Source organism: Mirounga angustirostris, unplaced genomic scaffold (genome assembly GCF_029215605.1).
Source record: "Mirounga angustirostris isolate CCGP_5_RB_7025 unplaced genomic scaffold, mMirAng1.0.hap1 SCAF_4, whole genome shotgun sequence".
NCBI lineage: Eukaryota > Metazoa > Chordata > Mammalia > Carnivora > Phocidae > Mirounga > Mirounga angustirostris.
In genome coordinates, this window is record NW_026991712.1 from 85,753,249 (window position 1) to 85,768,521 (window position 15,273).

At 43.4% G+C, this 15,273-nt stretch overlaps 4 non-coding genes across 4 annotated transcripts; 1 reads left to right on the forward strand and 3 right to left on the reverse strand.

The window, feature by feature from the left end:
- Positions 1-220: 220 nt before the first annotated feature.
- TRNAN-GUU (transfer RNA asparagine (anticodon GUU)) lies at positions 221-294 on the reverse strand. The gene has a single exon. It is a non-coding gene; the product is annotated as a tRNA-Asn (tRNA).
- Positions 295-2,358: 2,064 nt separating this feature from the next.
- TRNAH-GUG (transfer RNA histidin (anticodon GUG)) lies at positions 2,359-2,430 on the reverse strand. The gene has a single exon. It is a non-coding gene; the product is annotated as a tRNA-His (tRNA).
- Positions 2,431-8,967: 6,537 nt separating this feature from the next.
- Positions 8,968-9,039, forward strand: TRNAE-UUC (transfer RNA glutamic acid (anticodon UUC)). The gene has a single exon. It is a non-coding gene; the product is annotated as a tRNA-Glu (tRNA).
- A 6,163-nt stretch (positions 9,040-15,202) lies between these two features.
- TRNAG-CCC (transfer RNA glycine (anticodon CCC)) lies at positions 15,203-15,273 on the reverse strand. The gene has a single exon. It is a non-coding gene; the product is annotated as a tRNA-Gly (tRNA).

Here is a 15,273-nt window from a genome sequence, read left to right on the forward strand (position 1 = left end):
ACAATACACGCTCTTGAGGACAGATTACATCAAGCCTCTCTTGTTCCTTGTTTCTTGGAACTTCCGCGTCTCCTAACTACGTTTCTTCCTGGCAGATCTTCTGGGAGGTCAGGGAGCTCAAGAAGGGGCCCTTATATCACTTGAAGAGAGGGAAGTGAGGTATCTTGGTCTTTGCCAAGGCGAATCCGCGAGAACCAAACCGATGTAAAAAGGTCCACACCGTCCCTGGGTGGGCTCGAACCACCAACCTTTCGGTTAACAGCCGAACGCGCTAACCGATTGCGCCACAGAGACACGACGTGCTCTTTTTCTTCTTTGTAATAGAGAGTGATCCCTCACTAAATGCAAATGGCTACCAAGCTCTGCTGTGTGATTGGGCAGGCTCCAAAGCCTTAGAAAACCGAAGAGATTAGAGTGACAAATCAAGCTTTTCGTCGCGTTTGAAACCGATGCATTAGGGGATTCTGAAACTGGGGCACCCAAATGGCCTCGCCCCACCTTGCCCCTCACCAACCTCAGAAGCCAGAACCTCCGGAAACACCCGGGGCGGCGACCCCACCACCCCTCTACCCACTAGGCTGAGGTGAGGGGGCCCAAGGGAAGCTGAATGCCCAGGGCATTCAATTAGGACTTGCTGAATTAATGCATTTGAGAATCTGAACTACAAAGGGACAAAGGCTAGACCATATATATATGTGTAGTATGTTATGTATACATACACACACATATATGTATATGTGTGTGTGTGTATATATATACACATATATATATATAAACTCCGATAAACTCTGGTCCTCCACCTGCAGCCACCTCCCAGGAAGCAGCCTCCTAGAAGTCGGCAGATTTGTAAGAAGTCAGGCTTTTAACTCTAGTAAAAATCCAAGAAGCTAAAAAATAAACTTGTGGAACAACTGGCTCAAAATGGCCAGAATCTGATAATAACTTACAGCTTCCCTAATTTTTATCCCCACTGCAACTTAGGAACAACCAGAGAAAGTCAAATATGCACCCTAACCAGTCATACAGGACGCTCAACTTCTAGTTACCCACCTACAGCTTTCCCATGCCAACAGCCTCCAAAGAAGGTACACCTTAACTCTTCCCTTTTTCCTACTATAAAGCTTTCCCACTCCTCCTGCAGCTTTTGTCTCTTTTAAAATGCAAGTGACCGTGGCTGACGCCCTTGCTTCAGCAAGTTCTGTATAAATAGTCTTTGCTTTTCTCCTTTGGTTAAACTTTTAATCCTCTGGAGAACTCTGAGAGCTGAAATAGAAAAATGTTTTTAAAAGGGGGAAGTTCTTTTCAAAATGTTTTATTGTGGTCAATTGATTCCGAAGCCTGCAGTGTCCCATGGGCTGGGCAACAGAGGGACCTACAGTGTACCATCTGTGCAGCTTAAGCTCCGAGCTCTCAATTCAAACGCGTTTTCCATCTTCAGTGGCGTTGATGGGGTCAGTGTGAGGGAGCAGGAAAAGGGTTGGGGCCAAAAGGGAACCTTCAGGAGAATGGAAAGAAGTAGGAGAGGCATGGTTGAGGACAAGGAGACCTCCCAAGAGGCTGGTGGAGATGCACTGGCCAGATCCTGAGAGATGAGAATTGTTTTTTTTATTTTGTATCAGAATGGGGGGGGGGGGACAAATGGAGAGAGGAGACCTGAGAGAAAAGTGCAAGAACCTGTAGTTGTTCAAGAACAAAGAAACTGTTGTGAATGTTTTTGCATCAAAAATATTAAAGGACACACACCAATTGCAGGCAGCCTCATGGTGTGCTATGGCGGTATAGTGGTTAAACACCCTGTACTATACTTGCCGCGAGCGGGGTTCGAATCCGGGTCACAGCAGTATCTGGTCTCCAGCAAGGCTCATTAGGCTGTGTGCTTAAGGTTGTGCTTTGCATTCTATGTGAATTAGACTTCAATATGTACTATTAGCATAAAAATTGGGTTAGAGGAGTAGAGAAGGGCACTGAGTTTAGGTTTTATTAGATTTTATTGTAAAATACCCTGTTGAATACAAACTCATAAAAACCTTATTGTCATAGTGTCTAAAAAGGCCCCATCAACATCTGAAATCTCTCAACCAGAAAAATGGTTATGCCTACACCGTTACATAAGTGGAAACTACAGATGGCACTTTAATCTTTTGGGATAGTTCTGCTCATGCTCAGATATAGGGCACGGTTCTGAAGACCGAATACCTGACCCCAGCTTAGTGCACGGGTGGGTTTCCTCCCGTTCTCCTGACTGCAAAGTATTAGGGGGCCACCGCAAACCCTGATCTTAGGCCACAAAAAGTAGTGAGGGGATTAAAACCAAGGCTAAAACACTTTACCAATTTTGTCAAGAAAGATGCCAGATACTGCCGTGACTCGGATTCGAACCGAGGTTGCTGCGGCCACAACGCAGAGTACTAACCACTATACGATCACGGCGTGCCATAGACCTGCTGGCACTTGGTGTGCCTCCTTTAATATTTTTGATGTAAAAACATCCGCACCTAGATAAAGCTATACAAAATTTCCATCAGACCAGAAACATCAGTACAGCCCTTTTCAACCAATTCCCACCTACTTACTTCGCTTAAGCAAACCATTCTGATTTCTTTTTGTTGTTTTGAAAGGCTTGATTTACATTTTAGCAACAAGTTAGATAAGTAATTTTGTTAACTGGCAATCAAGATTTTGAGCCCAAGAGAAAAGAAAAAATTACAAGGCCCCAAACAGGCATAATCATTGTTATTTTTTTAATTAATTAATTTTATTATTTTTTTTAAGTAATCTCTACACCAAACATGGGGCTGGAACTCACGACCCCAAGATGAAGAGTCAGACGCTCTACTGACTGAGCCAGCCAGGCGTCGCAAATCACTGTTATTTTTAAAGCATTTTTTAAAAAGATTTATTTATTTTAGAGAGAGAGCAAGTAAGGGGGGGGGGGTAGGGCAGAGGGAGAGAGAATCCTGAAGCAGAATTCCGGCTGAGTGTGGAGCCCAACTTGGGACTCGCTCCCTGAACCCTTAGATCATGACCAGAGCCAAAATCAAGAAATGGCCCCTCAACCCATGAAGCCACCCAGACATCATACTGTTATTTTCAAATGAACATTTTACATATGTAAAATAAATAAATCCAGTTACAATCTACTATAGCACTGTGAACTGAACTGATTTAAAAGCAACATCACCCAAAGTTCCATGATTATGCATAGTATCCAGGTTTTTATCTTTAATACCATTCCCTACAAAATGAATCAAGATTTCTTTAAGAAATGACTACTTTCAAGAATGGTGCCGGGGAATTACAGAGTGACCATGGGAAAGCTTGGATCAGAAGGCAGTGATTCATTAACAATCCACTAGGATCTTTAAAAAAACACAGCCAGCTTGAAGGAATTCCCACTGGCATGAGTTTGTGCAGGGGTCAGTAAACTATGGCCTGCTGACCAAATCCCACTCAGAGCTTGTTTAGTAAATAAAGTTTTATTGGAACACAACCATACTACTCATTTATGTATTATCTATGGCTGCTTTTGTGTTACAATGGCAGAGTTGAGCAATTTCAACAGAGACCATATGGCCTACAAAGCCTAAAATATTTACTATTGGGCACTTCACAAAAAAAAGTTCGCTGACCCCAGTCTAGTGGATTGAAAGACTGAATTAATGAATATTGGAGTCAATGAAGTAATTTGCATGCTGAAGTATTTAGGTTCAATGATCGTGATATAACTTACTTTAAAATGGTTCAACAAAAACATATAATTAAGTAGATATAAATGGTTCTGATTTCTATCTCCACAGGTTAGTGTTGACTGTTTTTGAAATTCACAAAAGTGAATATATTTTTTTGTGTGTGCCTGGCTTTTTTTTCCCCCATGCAACATAATGTTTTTGAGATGCATCCGTGCTGTTGAGTGTACTATTACAGTGTTCTTGATGAGTGTTATTCCTGTGTGTGACCATATAGCTGTTGATGGATACTTGGATAATTTCTAGTTTTGGCCATTGTGAACAAAGCCCTTATACATGTGCATTCATTTTTCAAGTATAAACTTTGTAGTGGAATTGCTGGGTCATGGGATGGGTGTAAATTTAACTTTATTAGGAACTGCCAAACAGTTTTCCAGAATGTGTGTTTTTACCTTGTTAACAGCAACAAGGTATAGATACTCTATATTCTTGTCAGCACTTGGTGTTCTTCCTATTTAAAAGTTTACTGATTCTTGTGAGTGCATAAAGGTATCTCACTGTGGTTTTAATTTGTGCGTCCCTAATAAATAATGATATAAGCATCTTTCCTTATGTCTTTTGTCCATTTAGAAATTATCTTTTGTGAATAAAGCCTATTCTGGTGTTTTGCTAATTTTTAATGTTTTGGCTTTTATTATTGATTTCTAAAAAGTTCTCTGTCCATTCAATATTTAAGTCACGTTCAGATAAGAATACTGCAAATATCTTTTCCTACTCTATGGATTGCCTTTTTCCTTTCTTATGGTGATTTTTGATGAACAGAAGTTTTTAATTTTGATGGTATCTGATTTATTTTTCTTTTATTGTTAAGGTGTCTTACTCTGAGACATTTCTCCTGCCCAACACTGTAAACAAATTTTTCTACATTTTCTTCTAGAAACTTTAATGTTTTAGTTTTTAGCTTTAAAATTTGTGATTAATTTCCTGACCTCAGCACAATACTTAACACTTTGGCGAAAGAATCTTTGACTTGCTTGCAGATCACCAACCTCCCAGAAATTTTTATAACCTTTGATGTAAAAACATTCATAATAGTTTCCTGCTCTGCTCTTTGTTGACTACAGATCTTTGTGTTTCTATCCCTCACTCCTCCTTTTGCCCTCTCTTTCCTTTTCTCTTCTCTTCTCACCCACACATCTGAGAAAACCAGAAATACCTAAAACTGAGAAGAAAGATCTGATCAATCTGTGCGCAGGAGCACAGGCTCTGGTTTGTAAATCTGATTCTGCCCTTGTGTGCCTTGGAGAAGTAACTTAAACTTTATGTGCCTCAATTCTTTCTTCTGTAAAATGGGGATAATAAGAGTAGATACTTCATTCTGTCGTTGTTGGCTGTGCCTGAATTTAGTAGCTACTCAATAATATCATAATCAGTAGAATTATCATCCTCATTATCATTATCCTCTGCATTATTTTTGAAAATCATTGTGCTGATATTTTGCACTTTAGTTTTGCTTCTAGAAATTCTTGGAATTATGGAGTATGTATGCTGCTGTATTCTGGATAATGTCTCTGATTTTTATTTATATTGTGGAGTTTATCAAAAGTTCATGCCTTTTTATTGATGAATAGTATCCCATTATATGGGTATACCACAATCTGTTTACCAGTGTCCTGATAATGGACACTTGAGTAGTTTCTAGTTTGGGCTATTGTGAATAAAAACACTATGATCATTCTTTTTACAATTTTTTTGGTTTGGACATATGTTTTCAGTTCTCTTGGAAGAATATCTAGGTGAAGAATTTATGGGAATAAAGGGATGTTGGTGTATATTTATGTTTAAATGTATAATAAACTGTAAAACCAAAATGGTTATAACACATTCCCACTAAAAATGTGTGAGAGTTCTGGTTGTTCCACATCTTCACCAAGATTTGGTGCTTTCAGGCTTTCTATTTTAGCCATGCTACTGGGTGCAGTGGTATCTCAATGCAGTTTTAATATCTATTTCCCTAACAACTAATGATATTGAGCACTCTTTTATGTGCTTACTGGCCATATTTTTCTCTCTGAAGTGTCTGTTTAAGCTTTTGCCCATTTTAAAAAATGGGTGTTTCAGTTTTTAATATTGATTATAGGAGGTCATTCTAAATTCTGGAGATAGGGTCTTTGTCAGATATGTTTTGTGAATATTTTTTCCCAGTCTGTGATTTGCCTTTTCACTGAATGGTATCTTTAATGAGAAGACATTTTTGATATTTTTGATATTTTATAATTTTAATATTTTAAGTATGAATATTATTAAAGTCTAATTTAATATCAGACTAATATTAGTTTAATGTTTTAAAATATAATTTATCATTTTAATATTTAATATTGTTAAAGTCTAACTTATCATTTCTCTTTTTACTTTTTTTTGTGTAATATTTACTTTGCTTACCACCAGGTCAAAAGGATATTCTCATGTATTTTCTTCTAAAACTCTATAGTTGTAGTGTGTATCATTTGGTCTATGATCCAACTCAAATTAGCTTTCACATATATTGTAAGCTAGGGATTATAGGTTTTTTCACTATGTAGTTATCTAGTTGTTCCAAAGCTATTTGTTGAAATGATAGTCCTTTCCCCATTGAATTGCTTTAGTGTCTCTTTTTGGAAAATAATTTGACCAGAGGTGGGTCTATTTTAGGTGTCTCAATTCAGTTCTATTTATATATACATGTATCTTTCTGCCACTCCCACACTCCTGTTTATAGTAATAAACAGCTTAATAGTAAGTCTTCAAGTCTTTCAGGTTTAACTTTTTCACACAGCTCAATAAATTTTGAAATGTGTACATACTAAAGTAGCCACCATACAAATCAAGATCTGTGGTCCCTTAACATCTCTCATTTCATTGTAAGACATATGCCCTCACATATTATGTCTGATCCCTTGGCAAAGATCCTCTATTGCAGCTTCCAGAAAAAATAAATCTCCAGTTAACTTTAGAGCTGATGGAGAGATGAAATGTCTGCAACACTCAACCATGAATCAAGATTTTTATTGAAAAAAAAAAAAAGTTCATTTTCCAGGCCTTTGGCTAGAACAAAATTTTCTATTATTTATGACCATGAATACAACATTTGGTTTGGAATTCTCTGTTCTCTGTAGGGAGATAAAGTCCAGGGAGGGCCTCTAACTTACTGGACAGATAGTTGACTGTGAGGTTGAAGTTGGAGGCTGAGTAAGAATTGACTTTTATTGTATTAGAAAAGATGAGGGGGAGATGCTGAGAAAAGGTGTAAGGAAGAGTAGGTTGGAACTAGAAAGTCGAATTTTGGGTCTTGCAGTGATTGTCAGATTTTGTAGAAAGAGGAGTTAGAGGTTACCTATCCAAGGGGCGGGAACGTTAGTGGAAACAACCAATATTTAAAGGCCATTTTATGATGCTTTCTCATTTATACATCATCTTTCTTTCCCATTTTTGTAAAAACGGTATGCTTCAAGTGCTTGTTCTGACTTTTAAAATGTGTATCTAAATTAATAACTATGAAATTAAACTATCACGAACGTCCTCAATTCATCTTAAATTCAACCAACAGTGCATTTAAAATAAAATGGGCCCAGCCTAAGAGACAAACCCACCTGGCTGAAGTGCAGTTCCTGGGTAAGTGTGATTCTCAACTGTAGTTGCTTTCTCTCGTTTCCCCCAACCCTGGAAGACCTCATTCAAAAAGCACCAGAAACCGTTTCCTTTGCTAAGAGATTTTAAAGTACTTTTACTTCAGGTAAGTGCATTAAAAAATAAACTTAACCAGTTGCATCCTTGGAATCCACAGAAAGCCCAGGGGGAGACGTTCAAATGCCACAGGAACAGGGGTGCTTACTCACTGGTAGCCAGGCTAAGGCTTTGGCTCCCACTGAAGATGGGAGCTCGACTCACCTTCACCAGCGCCAGGACCCCGATTTCATCTTCATGCGGTTTTCAGATGAGCAAAATCGCACGGAGTTCTTCCCTTCCCTTGGCTCTATTTCCACCTCTCCCTCTCTGTCTCTTCCAGAGCGTTCTGGGAACCTAATACTGGGCAGGACCGAAAGGGGAGGCTGCCCTTCTCCTGCCGGTCCCTCCCGCCTGGGCGTCTTGGCAGCTCAGTCGGGCCGGGACGTTAGGGCCCGCGAGGGCAGCGGGTGCGGGCTGCGGGGGCCGCGAGGGCAGCGGGTGCGGGCTGCGGGGGCCGCGAGGGCAGCGGGTGCGGGCTGCGGGGGCCGCGAGGGCAGCGGGTGCGGGCTGCGGGGGCCGCCAGGGCAGCGGGTGCGGGGGCCGCCAGGGCAGCGGGTGCGGGGGTCGCGAGTTCGCCGCCCGCGTCGGCGCGCATCGCGCACTTGCGCGTCGCCCGCCCGACTCACTGAATCGACGCCGCCCGGAGCTGGTCCGCAGGCCGCGCGCAGGGGTGCGGGGCTCGCACCGGCGAGAGGGGCCGCGCCGAGGGGGCCCGGCGCGGCCCCTGCCCCTCGAGGCCGGGCCCGGAAGGGGGGAGTTGGGCGCGCAGAGCGCAGGGGGAGTGTCCACGGCGGCCCAGGCCCGGTCCCGAGGTTAAAGGTCCCAAAGCCTGAAGTGTTAGCGGAGCGGGGGTCGCGGGTGGAGTCCTTCTCCCCGCCTGTACCGGGAGGGTCGTTTGCCGAAAGCGCGCAGCAAGGAGAAGCGTGGCTCCAAGGCCGCGGCCGACGAAAGAAGACGCACGAGCTTCTGACAGGGCGGCTGTGTGGCGGGAGAGAGGCCGGCGTCCAAGAGGACAGTTCGGCCCGAGCGTGCAGAGCATCGGCGGCGGTAGGGTGGAAGCGCAGGGCGGCGGGTCGTAGGGGGAAGGCCCCGGGTCCAGTTCGGGGCCGCCGAACCTTCCCGACAGCGGTCTCGGGCCGCGCCGCCTCGGTTGCTGCGTCCCCCGGAGTCCACTGGTGATGTTGGGGACCCCGGGGTCTCACGCCGGGCGCCTCCCCTCCCCCGTCCTCCCCGCGACGTCGTGTCCGCACGCGGCCCCCTCGCAAAGGCAGCTCTGAGCGGCGGCCGGGCCGGGCGACTGGTGCCGGCGCTCGTGGACCTGGCGGGCCTCGGGGCGGGACCTGTCCCGCCGAACTCTCGGTATTCCTGTGGGGCTCTTTTTATTGAGAGAGCAGGGAGGGAATGGCCTTAGGGGACAATTCCTGAGAGGGGTGTGGGTCACCCAGAAGAACGAGCAGACAGGAAACCGCTTAACGCAGAGGGTACTTGTATCTCTTAAAAATAACAGGCAAGCGGCTCCCTGGTGGTCTAGTGGCTAGGATTCGGCGCTTTCACCGCCGCGGCCCGGGTTCGATTCCCGGTCGGGGAAGGGCTTGTTTGTGAGCACTGAGCTCTGTATGTTTTGCTGTGGTTTGGTTTGGTTTGTTTTTCCCTTTCCCAAGACTGGAGGGAAAATAGAGTTAACTATTTATTGAGGATACATTCCAGATAGAAGAACTGCTAGGTGAAATGGAGCGTGAATTTCAAACTCTCCTATACACTACCCACCAACCTATAAGCACCAATTAATTGCCCCAACCTGTATGAGACGTCATTCCCCCCCACACATTTAAAACTAACACTGTAAATTATCAGTCTTTTAAATATAATCTCAAACTTTATTTACCACCAGTCAACCTCTTCATAGTTAATTTTCCCATAGACTTTGAGTCCACAAGGGACAAATAAACTGGAAGAACTGCCTAGTATCTCCGCGATCTTGAACTGAAGACTCCATGTTCTGCTCTGGTGTTCACCTTTTCTTCCACTTAAGATTAGTTGCAGTAAAAATGTAAGCCTGGCCTTTTTGCTTGCAGTGGTCTCCCCAATTCTAAATTTTGTGGATATGGAGCTGTTGCTTGAATAGTTTCATGGGCATACTTCACCTTTAGGAACTTCGGGAACGTGGTGCACAGGAGGGTCCCTAAATCCATCTTTGGAAGTGTTGGCAGAAATAAATGAGCACAAGAAATGAAGGTAACAGTTTCTGAAGACCTAACAGTGGTTGGAAGCAGAGCAGATTTTGAAAAACCAGAGAGAAGTTGTTTCACTAATTTAATTTTCATTTTGACCGCCACTTTATTTTTTTTAAAGGAAGGTAAGAGTTAGGGGCACCAGGGTGGCTCAGTTGGTTAAGCATCCCCCTCTTGATTTCTGCTTGGGTCATGATCTCAGGGTGGTGGGATCCAGCCCTGCCTAGGGCTACATGCTGGGCCTGGAGCCTGACTAAGATTCTCTCTCTCCCTCCTCCTCTGTCCTTCCTATTGCTCACCCCCAACTCCCTGCTCCAGCTGTCTCTCTAAAAAAAATTAAAAAGATGAAGAAGGAAGATAAAAGTTATTTTATTTTTTGTTTGTTTATTTTTTTAAATTTAAATTCAATTAGCCAACATACTAGTTTAGATGTAGAGTTCAATAATTCATCTGTTGCTCATCACACCACCTGCCCTCTTTAATGCCCATCACCCAATTACCCCATCCCCCCACCCACTTCCCCTCCAGCAACCCTCAGTTTGTTTCCTATAGTAAAGAGTCTCTCATGGTTTGTCTCCCTCTCTGATAACTTCCCACTCAGTTTTCCCTCCGTTCCCCTATGATCCTCTGCACTATTTCTTATATGCCACATATGAGCGAAATCATATAATTGTTTTTCTCTGATTGACTTATTTCACTCAATATAATACCCTCCAGGGCGCCTGGGTGGCTCAGTTAGTTAAGCGACTGCCTTCGGCTCAGGTCATGATCCTGGAGTCCCGCGATCGAGTCCCGCGATCGAGTCCCGCGATCGAGTCCCGCGATCGAGTCCCGCGATCGAGTCCCGCATCGGGCTCCCTGCTCGGCAGGGAGTCTGCTTCTCCTTCTGACCTCCTCCCTCTCATGCTCTCTGTCTCTCATTCTCTGTCTCAAATAAATAAATAAAATCTTTAAAATATATATATATATATAATACTCTCCAGTTCCATCCACGTCAATGTAAATGGTAAGTATTCATCCTTTCTATTTATTTTTTTAGTAATTTTGACACCGCGTGTGGGGCTCAAACTGAGGACCCTGAGGTCAAGAGTCACTTACTTTTCTGGCTGAGCCAACCAGGGGCCCCCACTTTATCTGTTTTGATGAGAACATTAGTGGAGGGAATTTCCTTTAATGGATAAGTAATTTTTCTATATTTTTATTTCTCTAAAGGAAATTTAGTGATATAAAAGTTAATATAATAAATTATAATAAAATAATAAAAATAAGATTTAATAATAAAATTTCATATCTTACATTATTCACATTGCTATAGTTGGCTTATGCTGTCATGTGTTGCACACTATGTAACACTACCTGATGAGTTATGTTCAACTATGCAGTAATACATACCATAATGCAGCTATTTATAATTCAAAAAATGAAGTATAATGGGAAGGTGTAACCTCTTAGTGTAGCCGTGAGATTAACTGAATTTATGCCATGTTCTCACATACTTTAGAGGACTACACTATAATAGTAAAATGGCCTATGTTGGCCAGTTGTTGCCCATTTCCTGGCCCAGTATGATACACAGGAGCGACCATGGTGGGGGGGGGGATGGCTTTTTGAAGGACTTATCTAATATATCTCTCTTATTGTTACTTGGAATGAGATCAGAAAAGCAAAGGGAAATATTCATGTAGAAAAGGGGAAATTATCTGCTTTCTCTCTTTCCCCACTCTTAATTCCAAGTGGAGGAGCAAACACTCTCTTCATTCTTCACATACCAGGACAGATATTGAGCTTCCTTTTCTACTGGTTGAGGACACACTATAATAAATAATAAATTTATAATATAATAAAACATCATAGAAAAGGGTGTGGTTACTGCTGCCCTTTTTCTACCTGAGCATCAAAACTGTCAGCTGGTTGGTGACAAGGGGCGCTTCCAGCCCTGCATCTATCTGCCTTTTTTTTCTGTCACTCTCCTCTCAGAGGACTTGTACCATCGGATTCATTTGGGGAAGTTTGGTTAAGGTTATTTTGTGCTTAGAAGGAAAATCCTCTAAGACCTTGAATTGACCAGTTTACTTAGATTCCCTCTACTGTGACACAAGCCCTACAAATAGCAAATTGTGATTATATACATGTTGCCACTTTTCTTTGTGTGCATATCTCCTTCAGGAACCCTTGCACCCACCAGGGAACCGAGGTTATTGGCAGAATGAGATTTGGGAATTCCTTGGTCTTCTGGCCAAATACGGCCAGTTAGCGCTCTAATTTCATCATTTTTGAAATTATACTCACCATATTTTAAATAGTGTTTATTTTGGAGAGTTCAGTTTGGAGGCGATGGAGATCATTACTTTAATGTTATTTTGGTACTTTTCAAATTTTAACCAGAGTGTAGATTTCTCATCAAAAAGTATGGAGGCCAGAGGACAGTGGAAGAACAATTTTTACTGTAAAACAAAAAGGTCAAACTTTGACAGGACTTACAAGTTTAGCGTGCAGTGGTGGCTTCTGTATCAGAAATAGAGTTCTTTGTGAGAAAAAACAGGTTTTTTGTTTGTTTGATTTTTTCCTTTTGGCTGCCAGAAGGATTGAGCATTGCCAGAAGGATTTATCTACATAGTCCCAAGAAACTTCACTTGGTAAGCAAGCTACTGAAAATTGGTGAGGTTTATCAGTCACTCTTGCTGGCAGAGATCTGTTAGCACTGCAGTCAGAGCTGTTTAGATTAAAATTTTTGACTTGCCAATCAATAGGACATTATCTATACAGTCAAACTTTGGACATCAGAGGGTTTAGGCACTCATGCTAAATTTTGAGCCATCCACTGGTGGTAAATGTCAGGCGAGTTTGTCCCATTTGCACTTACATAGGTCAGTGCCCTGAAGAATCTCCTCTAACACTTTAAGAGCATTCGTAGTATAAACATGCAACTCATTGATTTCAATTATACATTTCACAACTATACATTAATTTGGCACAGAGCCCTTTCTCTTTAACTTCTTTTTCTCTTTATCACAAGTTTTACCCACACTCTGTCAGTTGAATTTACACTCTCTCTCAGGAACACAGACCAAGGAGTTGAACACTTGCCCTTGACAGGTTACACAGCAGCCAGGAGACCATTATATCTCCTTGACAAAGAGCTCAGGAAGAGCAAGGAGGTGTGACTAGTCTGTGAGGCCCCTTGGAGCAGTGGGGAGTCTTCTTATTACCTGAGGTCAGGATAAGGGGAAGAAATGGATGGAGTGGGGGCCATGGAGAGAGCAGTACCACACAACACAGCCATGTACTTGTTTTTGGTTTTAAGAGGTCATCCACTCAGTCTCAACGAACTTTTAGCAACAGCGAAAGCACCATTTAGGTGGCTGCTTTCAATCCTTCCTTGTCACTGCTGAACCTCCAATTGTCCATGAACAAATGGACAATCAAAAGGCCCTTACTCCCCTGGCTCATAACCACCACTTAGGGGAAATCATCCTGGGAAGCCTTCTCATATTCCCTAACCTGGCCCATGTACTCCCTTCTGTCTTTTCTCTGAGAAAGCACTGTGACCTTCCTGGCCCCACATTGAATACCACATTTGTCAAGCAGTATAGCAGTCCCTAGGCCGTGGTATATTGGCAGCTGCTAGGTGTGCTTGTCACACTTCTGTAGAATTGACTAGTAAGGAGACAAAACCTCCAATGAGCTGAGGTAGTTCTTACTTAGACACACAGCATAAACAAGTGTAGCATGTTGTCAGCTCCCCACATCCATAATCCCACAGCGTGACACCACACTGGAAGGATCAGATGACAAGAAAACCCAAGTGGTGGCTTGCTCTGTCATGAAGGAGCCAATTCCATATTGCTACCAAGTCGTTTTATAGCTTGTAGTTACATCCTAGGGGGTAGAGGCAAGGTGGAAATTTCCAGGTCTCACCAGAACCAGGGAGACAGGTGAGAAACTGCCTACTTGTAGCCTGCCCCAGGACAGGCAGTCTACCACAGGAGATTAATCCATACAGTATCCATCCAATAGCACCTCGCAGGACTGTCTATCTTTCCATGTTCCAAGGGGGTATTCAGCCAAGAATTGGGTCAAACACAGTTGAACCTTGCCTCTGTGGCCCATGTACAGAAGTACAAGGTCACCCAGAGTGCATAGCAGAGCCATTCTCCTATACCTTGAACATTGAAAAGGAGGTTGGCTGGATATAATATCTGTGATTTGCACTTTCTTTACATAAGTTTCTTGAAAATGCTGCTTCACTGTTGCCTTGCTTTCTATGCTGGTGCTCATCTAATTCTGTTGCATTTGTAACTTATTTCATAGTTTTACCTGGACAACCTCAAGATGTTTTCTTTACCTTTAAAGTCTAATAGGTTTACTGTGGTATTGTTTTGAAGTTGATCATCCAGGGTCAATCTCAGGTACCTGAGGAGCCCTTTCAGTGTGCCTCATCACCTAGGTAACGTATCATTTTCCTTTTTATAATAAGATCAAGGCCCCTAGATTGTTCTCTCTAAAGCCTGACTTCTGTTTAGAGAAAAATCTTAAAAAATGAGAAATTATATATCACATTACAGTGTTTATTCAACAAATACAGAGACTCCCTAACAAGTTAAAATAGTAAAACCACCCTGATGATTTCAACACAGTCTTGCCAGGTAAGGACTTAAAAAAAATCACCATCAGTTTACAATAGAATGTAGGAAGACATAATGCCAGAATAAGAAAGCCCTCGAGCATGAATAAATTATTAACCTAGAAATGTTGCTGACTTGAAAATAGGTTTTAAAAACTTAAATTTTAAGCTATTCTTAGATGAAAATGAATCACCCGGAGGGTCTAACGCAGTCACGCCCTACTACCCTCAAATCGGAATCCTTTCCAAGGAGCTTCCAAGAGCTAGAACACAAACCCCGGCCAAAGGTTCCCAGAGTCCTTAGCTCCCTTTCCCTTTTTACAAATACACTCTTGGGGCTAACACCTGCTGAGGCGCATCGCGCGGCCCCCGCGAGAGGTGCCCGTTGAGGCGGAACCGCGAGGCGCCGGCGGGAGGAGCGCAGGCCGCGGCGGCGGACCCCGCGGACCGACTCGGTTGCTGGAGTGCGGTGCGGCGGCGCGAGCGAGGGGTCTCTGGCCCCAGCTCCCCTCGCGTCCACGCGGGTCCCTCTCCACCAGCCTCCGCCTTCCTTGGGCCGCCGACGCCGCCCCGGCCACCGGGGTGTCTGCCGGGCTCCGTGGTGAGACGCGGCCCCGCGGCCGACCCAAGGTCCAGCACGGGCCTCCGTGACCTGGTGGCTCTTTGGGTCCCGTGGGTCCTCCAGGGGAAAGGCTGAAAGTAACTGGGGTCTTAGGTCCAAATAGTCTAAACCGCAAAGCCCGCGGAGACACTCCCCCTTTCAAAGACAGTGGTTGTTGAATGCAAGCACTGCAGGAGTAGCAACCAAAACTCCTAAACCATGCTATTTGCCTATGCAGTTACTTTTGTGGGATAAAAATATGAAAACCCCAGAAAAATGAAAGCAGAAGACCGGATGCATTGGCCGGGAATCGAACCCGGGTCTCCCGCGTGGGAGGCGAGAATTCTACCATTGAACCACCAATGC